Source organism: Thermobia domestica, chromosome 9, assembly GCF_964235325.1.
Source record: "Thermobia domestica chromosome 9, izTheDome1.hap1.1, whole genome shotgun sequence".
Classification (NCBI taxonomy): domain Eukaryota; kingdom Metazoa; phylum Arthropoda; class Insecta; order Zygentoma; family Lepismatidae; genus Thermobia; species Thermobia domestica.
Window position 1 is genome coordinate 268300099 of NC_137462.1, and position 10117 is coordinate 268310215.

The window sequence follows — 10117 nt, forward strand, 5'->3', positions numbered from 1 at the left end:
TGCACGAACATAACTCTTTCTTTCTTTTATTTTAATGTCTGGTCTTTATCTTCTCTCTGATGTAACCGTCCCTATCCCCCTAGCCCAACTCGAATGAAACCAAATCGAAAAAATAAAATAAAATAAAATAAAAAATATTCTGTAGATTTAATCTCAAACAGCCAAGCCCGGGAGAGAAGACTTGTTTCGGAAAGCAACGTTACTCCAGCGCCTGTCACGATATAACCTTAGTTAATCCAATATCCCTTAGTATTCAAAGCCAAATGGGAAAAATAAAAAAAGACAAATTTAATTAAAATTTCAAAGAATGAAAAAACCAAATGTCAATATTTCAATAGCAATCTTTATTAAAATAACTAGGTGGTTGTGAATATGCAGAAATACGTTAGATTTCCACATATCCACAATATTACTTCAATTAATAAAAAAAAAAAACCTAGGTAAATAATTCGGAACACTGAATCGAGAATTTATTTACCAGAACTAAATTTTAAATATTTAAGCAAAATTAGACTGATAATGAAAAGCACGCCTTTACATCAAAATTTTCATTCAATACACAGAATCCTATAAAAGTTGCTTTAGCAAAAATAAAAAATCGTGAAGTTTCATTAATGTCTATCCAAATGAATTAATAAACGCAGTAAAATTCAAGTTAAAGTTGAATTTTCTTTCCTTTTAGAAAAAATTTCTATTTTTCATAAAATTCGGGGAAAAATCTCAAAAAATCTCCAAATCTATAATCTGAATTCTCAATTTTTTGAAATAACTATTCAATCATTAATTACCAAAAAATAAGCAATCAAATATTTTTGTCTAATCATCTTCAAAAATAACACCAGACTTCTGTTAGAAAATTCGTTCTTTTTTCCTCTTTTTTAAAAAAGAACACAATCTGAATTAACACTTTCGCCAAAAGAATTATTAAGAATAATTCTTGTTTTCATTATAATCGAACAAAATAGGTTTCCCATTCAGAGGCATTCAAACTCCTTGTTCTTCACCATACTAACAACAAACCGATCGAGAACCACCGACGAAGCCTCGAAAGGGAAACCACGCCTCTCGCTCACGCAACTAACTCTCTCATTCGCGCGGCTGACAATCCCTCATTACAATTTTTTTTGAAGAATAAAATAAAGTGACAAAAATATATTTAAATACTAATTTTAATAAGAATATAATTCTTATACACAAAAACTCAAATTATCTACTCCTCTCATTAGTACAAACATAACTTTCTTCATTTCTTTACTCTTCTTCTTTTTTTATTGGTGACGAATCCATCTCGGGGGAACAAAAAGGTCTCCAAACAATGGGTCGCTACAGATTGACGTCTCTTTAAGAAAAGAAAAAAAATAATAAATCAAATAATAATGATTAGCTTGTAAGTTCACAGTATCTAAACATAAATTTCGTTTTCTATTCAAAATGGAAAAAAAGAACCCTCCTCGTCTCATAGTATTCTCAAATTATCTGCATTATCAAAAGGATGAAAACATTGAATTGAATTGAACTTGCAACAGGATTTAAGTGTCCAGTGAAAACATTTCCTGTAATGTTGACCTTTTTATAGTTCAAATTCCTTTAAAGAGAGTTCCAAAATAAGCACATAGTAAATGAAGTTTATTGAAAGGAGATAAAATCCTTGCAAGAATAAGCAATAGCTAGTGCTTTTTTAAAAATTTGACATCATGGTTGCTTTTTTTTTAAAGTTGTAATATTACAATGATCTTATTACGTGAATAAATAATTACGAGGTTCTGCAAAAATAGTTTCAGATTTTATTCCCAGTGAAGTATGAAAGGAATACTGAAATCTAAACATCTAAACCGTGTGCTAGAGGCTACACTAAGTAATATTTATATTTTTATTCTAATCGTTTAAAATAAAAATAAAAATCGTTTCTCAAATCTTAAATATTTCAACAGAAAGGATGAACCATCGGCTGGTTTCTATTTAAAAGTCGCAAAGAAACACTATTCAGCATGATTGAACGTTTGTAGCTTTATTGTAAATTGTATCCTTCCGATTAAGCATGGACGATGACTTCATTCAAATACCTGTCTAAAATTGCTTGGCAGTAGCGGATCCTGTCAACCTGATTTTGCAGTATACGTTTGTTAGATGGTTTGTGGCGTGATTTCACAAACAGCTCGCTCAATATTATGCTTAAGTATCTGAATACTTTCTGGATTGTCAGGAAACACGGATCATTAATGTCAACCCCCCCCCCCCGAAAAATATAAATAAATAGTATCAAATCGTAGCTTCACCGAGGGGAAATCATGAAAACTGCTGATACGATTATTGAAATTAGTCCGCAAAAGAGTGATTGTGAGACGGCTTCTGTGGCACGTAGAGCCATTGCTGTTGGCCTCAAATCTTGCCTACGTCTAATGCTGGCAAATAAAATCTGTAAACATGTCTCTGTAACTCACTATATTACATGCAATACAGCCCCACGCTGTCTACCACAAATAAAGCATGCAGCAATTCGAGACTGAGCACAGCTAAAGGAGGCATAGATTATAGAAATTCTATATCTTATTCTTTAAAAGAAGAAAAAAAAACTTGTCACACCTTAAGGTGACCGTAATTATATTGATTTTGTAAGTGTACGTCTTCGGACTCTTGAAGTCAAGATACGTGTAAATGTAACAATTTATGTACATGTTTAAGAAACAACATGGTTAAATGAACACTCTTAAGAAACCATCTTTTAACTTAGGCACAAATAATAACAAGTAACTCCTAAATTATCTTGTCAAGGGCCATGTTGATACATTGAACTCACGGCACTTATACACATGAGGATATATATGATACGCTTTTTTGCTTTCTTGAGATCTAAGGTATTTTATCTTCCCTACTTCTACACATTAAGAAACTGTTTTCAGCCGTCTAAATTTTATTGTGGGATAAGAAGTGTTAGGTGCATATGTTCAATTTAATAGCTGAATTTTATACGTACTCCTTTTCCTTCATTTGTCTTTGTTTCGCCTTTACCAGCCAGCGCTGGATCGGTTCTACAATTTGAGCATCCGTAGCTTCGCAGGCGTGCACACGAACAACATCTGTGAAAAAACAACGAACGTAAGACAAAATAAATGTAAGTTTAAATATATACCACAATGTATTAAAATGAATACAAGTAGTTTCATTGACTTCACATCACCACCAGTCGTAATTTTAATAAAGAAGCATACACGAAGCAAAGGGAAAGAAATACATTCATTATCAATCCAATCAGGTAAAAGTACACATTTGGCTACTATTTGCGATACGCGCCACACTTCTGCATTTCTATTGACATTCCTAACCTTGTAAATACCAAATAACGACGATCTGCATGGTACTGTAAAAGCATCTTGTTTATCAAACTCTACACCAAAAACTAAAAGTTCTTTACTTGTTGCACTAAACGTGAAATTTGTGACGTTAACAACAGAAGTGTCACTTAACATACAATATCTATCACTGGAATTGGCAACCAAAGTGAAATTGGGAAATCTCACACTTTTATAATGAGGATTGCAGCAATCGTCTGGTAAAGCGCCTTCATAATGCAAAGTACTTTCATTTACTTTGTACGCTGGAACGGGAGTTTGATTCACTTTTGCAGATTCCTGCATTTCCTTGTACCGGTTTGCTAGTTGTTGCAGTGGCCACAGACTACAATACACAGACTGTATCGTAGTCTGTGGCAGTGGCTTTCCTCCTGTTCTAATGCATTTTTTAATGATTTGCATGTAGTTCTCAAAACAGAACGCACTGAAATTATCAAGCGAACCAGAATTCCTAACATCCTCAACCAGGTGTATGAGACCGTGTACGTTATGAGAAGCATAATGATCTCCGTACAACTTACAGAATGACGTCACAAAATGTTTCAGCAACTCGTGAGCATATGTGCAATAATCATTAATATAAATCTCGCAACATAATATCCCAACAGCTACTGACAATGTAAGGAAATTAATATACATGCTTCTGGGTAATATATCCTGGAGAACTACAGGACCAGTATACAATAAGAATTGGCGGAATTCCGTTGCTTTCCAGCATTTTAACCATTGAAGAGATCTCGGTTTTCTAGCAAACTCTCCTGTTATTCTGCTTCTGAAATATTCTAACCTCCCTGAAATCACTGTAACTTGATTCGCATTTAATCTGATCGGCAGTGGTCCATTTACCCAAAGATTTAAGATCTTTCGGACAACTCCCAAGCACACAAGATGCATGTAATCTAAGGGTACATTAGTAACAAGTCCTACACCTGGAATATTTTCTAGTATAGTAGGACCATAGTGATATTCATCATCACTTTTATCTTTGAAATTGCGTCACTCCTACTTTTTGCATTGACATCTTTAAAACATATTCTTCTTTCGATAAATTCTCCTTGTATTGTGCACTTTGAGCAGCTTGAATAACCTCCGTGATGTTTAACGTTAAGCAGGAACGATTTTGCAGGCGTGTCTGAAATGAAGCATTTAATATTTATGTAATGTATCTGTTATTCCAAATTGATTCCCGAGCTCTTCAGTTGTATTACTTCAGTTACAAAATCATCTAAAAATTCATTAACGTCAGTAGGTTTCTCATTTCCGTGATAAGCGCCTATTATAAAAACATATTTTGTCTTTAAATACTGATCCTAAAATTGGCCAGAAACAACTTCCGGATGATTTCGACAAAGGTAAACCATCTACGTTGATGACTACATCCATAATATTATTTTCAAACTGTAAATGATTACGGGACAAAACTCGTCTTAATCCCTTCTCAAGGCCTGCATGCCAATACTGACCTGGAGAGACATCTCGAGTAACTACGTTCCTCGGAGTATGAAGCAGACTCCTTGGGTCTGATGGCAGATCACTGCAGCCATGAGACCGTAATATCTTCAACAACCGAGATAAAGCGGACAAAGAAATATTCTCCTCAACAGCCCAAGAAGCTAATTGTGAATGGAGAGGAACATCTTTTGTTTCAGAACTGTATTCAATACCGGTACATGATGTTTGCTGTACATTCTCGGCCTCCTCAATGCACGATGATATTTGCTTTACATTTTTCTCCTCCTCCTCCTCAATAGACGGTGATATTGGTTGTACATTTTCTTCTTCGTTAGTTTCCGAGCTTAACCTTGGCACTGTATCGTCTTCACCAATATGTTGGCTGTCTACATCTTTGAACAAAAATGATTCATGTTCGCCTTCCGAGCTTCCTGAATACCCTTCTACCTCACTAAGGTTCGCTGTGTTGTTGCTGTTCCGCGACGTAGTTGCTCTATGCGTTTCGTCGTAATCATTTTCAACATTCGCTTCTGTTTGGGCAATTTTTCGTAGCCATCTGTCGGACAATTCATGTAGAGCCTTGCGACGTCCATGCATGATGAATGTCTTTCTTTATATGTTAATATTGTCTACCTAAAATGTTTCAAAAACATTATGGGTTGATTGCTATTAAAATTTAAATAACTTTTTTTAAAAAAATAGAAATCGTTTCTTTAAAACTAAATTCAGGGGAAAATGAACTGCCACCAATGAATGATGCTATGTCGGTGTCGAAACGAAGGAGCTAGCTCCAAATGAGGAGCTGCTTCGCTGTATCACTACACAGCACGAAAATAAGTTTCATGCAGAGAATAATTAGTAGAAATCCCGTTTCGAACGGGCATCGAAAATTCTATTTAGATAAAAAGTAATAAATATTATCATAAAAAAATATGGTTTTTACTACCCGAAGGAAACCTATGCTCTCAGAAAACAATGGTCAGAAATCGAATAATCTAATTTATATGGCAAATGATATTGTGGAGGTAATTTTGCTTCAAACCAATCTAGTAAAGATTACCCGTGATAAAGCTACTTCTAACCCGTGTAACCAGATACTGCTTTAAGTACTCATATTTAAACGTAAATTGTAAACTGTGAAAAGCGTAGTACATATTTAAAAGATCATCCTCATATCCGTTAATGCATGTCGATATTAGAGCATTTACTGACAGAACATAGAAGTAGTTATGCTCACGAAACGAGACAGGCTCAAATCCCGTTTTATGGACATCATTAATCAGAACAAATGTTAAATGGTAGAACAGAGAAATAATGGTGTCTTACAAGCAGATAAACCGAAGAATAATGCACATTAAAGTACAATCAGAAAAAATAAGAAATGTACATTACTTGTATAATTAAATAAGTTAAGCTCAGCTTCTTTAGGAGGTGCATAAGCACGGTTTGCTAAGCCTCTGCACGAACTGAAAGAAGTTCCGAGAAAGAAACACTTAAGTTGATGACAGGATATGTTGTCGGCTGGCTTATATTGTGACAGCGGATAAATAGGCCGCAGTGCAACAGACCACTTGCCAATTTAATGGTTGTACAACGACTGTGAACATCCACATCATTCAGAACCATCTGCTTACGGTAGGATACAGAAGCAAGCGTCCTACATGGGTGCCTCTGCTCTACATCTGTCACAAGGCATAATGACTAACATACACAAAGGAACACCGTAATTGGACGATCTAAGTATGTAAAAATGTCACCTTAACAAATGAGGTACTGATCGTATATGCGATGGCTGAGTGCGGGTGCATCTTCGACCATATAAAACAATGCATTCATCTTGCCAGCAGGAAATAGTTCAGATCGGTGGCGGTAGTATTCTTGTATCGAAACTATTCAGGTGAAAGAAAATGGTATCCCTGGTACATCTGATAACGTTCCTCAGCTGCAACAGTTACAGGAGCATGCTGGCTGATCTCAAACACATTGATTACATTTTGAATATTGTCGAGAGGGATGGGATGCTGTGGAGCGATGATGAAATAGCACGACACTTCATCACTCGCTAACGCTCGCTCGGCAATAAATGTGAATTAAATATTAACCCTTGGAACAGAAAGGACACAATTATTAAGCTTCTAGCCAAGAACTAGGCGGACGACGAACTTCGGAATACATCTCATTATCAAGCACAGAAACAAGAAAGTTATTCATTTTAACCCGGTAAATTTTCAAAGGGTAAACTTTACGAGACACGCTCCAACTGCGCACCGATAAGTAGGACCCTTGTACAAAGTATTGTAGAGTACGGTGGGCCAGAGTAAATTAGGATAGAAATAAGTAGGGTAGGGGTTAGGAAAGGATTAACTTAAGGTTAGGTAAGTTTTGATTCATTTTCATAAAATTATTAGAGTGCAATTTCTCATTTCTGAGTGAGTATACCTGCTGGAGCGGGCGTTGTAAAGTTTACCCTTTTCAAAATTTTGTTAGCAACAGATGATCAACTTTGGAACTTAATCCAATATATTTTAATAGGGTAGTGCGTAAGTAATCATGATATGGTGTGCTCTTACCTGTGAGATGCATATTTAAGTGAAAATATATTAATTAAAGCCGAACTTGATATGCACAAATTCCCCCATTAAGTTATGGTAGATTAATAAAGGCAAGGCTTAAGTTTAGAGTTGCCCCTCCAGTTTCCACTTTCAAACCTACAAAAGAAATATTTAAAACATTAAAATTATTAGCCTGGCATACATTAAGGTGCCCTTGCACTTTGCAACATATAAAAAACACTGCGTAAAATATTAAAAGTTGCTACATCGCAGGGCAATATCCCATCCGTTACACCTGTTCGCCATATTTTACAACTACCATGCTCCTGAAATAGTACTGACTTCAACATATCTTTTCGCGTATTAAACATATCTTTCCTGCCGAGCTTACATTTCTTAAAAATCATAAAAACTTCAAATCATCAATTCTTACCTCGTTTCTCCTGTAAATTTTCCTAATTTTTATAAAAAGCGAAGGGGTAACTCTAAACTTAACCCAAGAGGCGATGTGTGTGTGAAAGCAAGTTTTCCACAATCCTCATTTATGCGACCCACCATCGCAGGCGCGTGTGATTTCTTCGGACGTACCCCTGTGTAGTCCGCGTCTGTTCTGACTCCGTTAGATACCACTCGTTCATTTTAGTGGCCACCAAGCACAGATTGGTTGGTTATTTTGCACAAGACCTCTTGAAATGAATATCCACCAGGAAATGCAAGTGCACAGCTAAAGGTTTAGAAAGTGAATGCAGAGAGAAAAAAGTAGGCTATATATTTTATGCATTTCTGTGCCAACCCGTATGATTAATCTGCACGCAGGTTAGGTTACAACCTTTTCTTAACATGCAAAAGGAACTATAAAAAGTTGGTACGATGCTTCGGTAGTTATACCCAAACTTCATCGTTTCTAAATATCTACACTCAAACTAAGACTACAGAGAAAATAAGATTTTTTGTGTGTTAGGACTCATTTAATAATGTGTTACGTATCATGAGTAGCATACAGCGGTTCAATTATGTTATAATCCATAAGAAATATACGTAATTTTATATTTTCTTCCAGTGAACGTAAAACTTTTCACCTATATTTAGTTTCGTTACCTTGAATAAAGTTCAGCGTCCGCCACACTTATACATACAATTGTCTTGAACCTCTTGCGAGGAATATAGTATTAGAGTCACAGCCTTGAAAATTTCTCCCTCTAACCAACTGCGTACGAGGGCTTAGACAAATGAAAGTCGCATTTAGTGTTGGCAACACCAACGAGAAAAAGTGGCTTAAGCGAATAGCTAAAAATGGCTACAAAAAAGCAACCTTCCACGCTCAGACAATGATAAATAGGATTCAAAAATTTTAATCCTAAATCCTTAATGCTTCATTTTTACGTTCGAATGTAGGGATATAGTATACGTAAGACCGTCTGAGTTCCAGAAGAAGCTGGACGCTCATACTTTTAGGGATTATTCATTGAGTATCTACGAACTTAGAAAGGGGGTAACAAACCCACTTTCATTTACTTATCCACTGATACGAAAATAAAAAAGAACGTACCTATTTGCCCTTGTACTTTATATGCTATAGCGCATTACATTATATGCAACAAGGATTTTGGTCTGCATCATGATATAAATTTAAAAATATTTAACATTTTTCGAATCGAAATCAACAAAATTTATTCTAGAAAGTAAAAACAGAATGTTAAGCACATATAATGAAGACAACGCAGCGATTTAATTTGGTAACGTATAAATATATAATATGAAGTATCCTCGCGCACGGAAGACAGGGGGTTCTCATGTATACTATTACCGAATGTAGAAGCATGTACTTTAAAAAAAGCCACGAAACTAACTCTAAAACTAGATTCTCTTTTCCGGCATCTGTGTAGCAATTTATTTGTTGCAAAAATTCTTCAATTGAAGATTTATAATCTCCACTGATGTTCAATTTTGTCGATATTATCTTCAAATTTCACAGACGGTGAAAGAAGAAGCTAAATCAGTAAAAGATGTTTCACCGGTTTCAGGCTTATTGCCACTGAAAAGCGACATTTCCTGAAGGATGTCTATATTATTAGGCTGAATTTCTTTAAGGAGTTTGTTTATACTTAAACTTACGTCTTCCCGAAAATTTTATATTTAACGTCTAGTTTTAACGTACAGGTTTTGAACTAATTCTCTGCTGTGTAACGTCACAATATAACCATCAATGCTAATTTCATAAGGACAATTCTGTCAGTGGGGTTTAGAATGTTACAACCTAGAGAACGCATCAAACGACAGAAAATTGCAAAATGACACACAGAATATATTAAAATGTGGCTAAACTCAGAAAGTGGCTATAGTGAAAAGCATATGGCTAAAAAAGCCACTATTGGCTCTTTAGAAATTTTGTGACTAACGACGTTCGTAAAATGGCCAGATCTAGTCACTCGGGTGTCAAAATCTATGGGAACCTAAAACAACCAGGGTAAATACCGAGCCCTTACATACATATTCGCTTATATACAAATTCATATTACTCAATATAATAAATTTTATTCTAATATCAATCTTAGTATTTCGTCGACACTTAATTCTATACATAATCGTTTCATATTCAATAAATATCCACATTTTCTTGACTCAAAATAAACAAAAAACCCTGACAAACAAAAATCTTTTCTTTTAATAAGGTTGCAACATTGCAATGCATATATAAACAAGATAATCAATAAAATTTCAATTTTATTAAGATCCGCGTATAGAGAAATGGTTGATATTATT

The 10117-nt window shown here is 35.1% G+C and overlaps 1 long non-coding RNA gene across 2 annotated transcripts; it reads right to left on the reverse strand.

The window, feature by feature from the left end:
* Window positions 1-1213: 1213 nt before the first annotated feature.
* On the reverse strand, window positions 1214-8579 carry LOC145694260 (uncharacterized). Of its 2 annotated transcripts, XR_014132988.1 has the most exons (4): window positions 8453-8567; window positions 7373-7510; window positions 2975-3077; window positions 1214-1339 (listed from the first exon to the last, which is right to left on the reverse strand). It is a non-coding gene; the product is annotated as an uncharacterized LOC145694260 (long non-coding RNA). The 2 variants fall into 2 exon arrangements; XR_014132987.1 differs by lacking the exon at window positions 7373-7510 and having other exon boundaries at window positions 8453-8579.
* Window positions 8580-10117: the final 1538 nt, after the last annotated feature.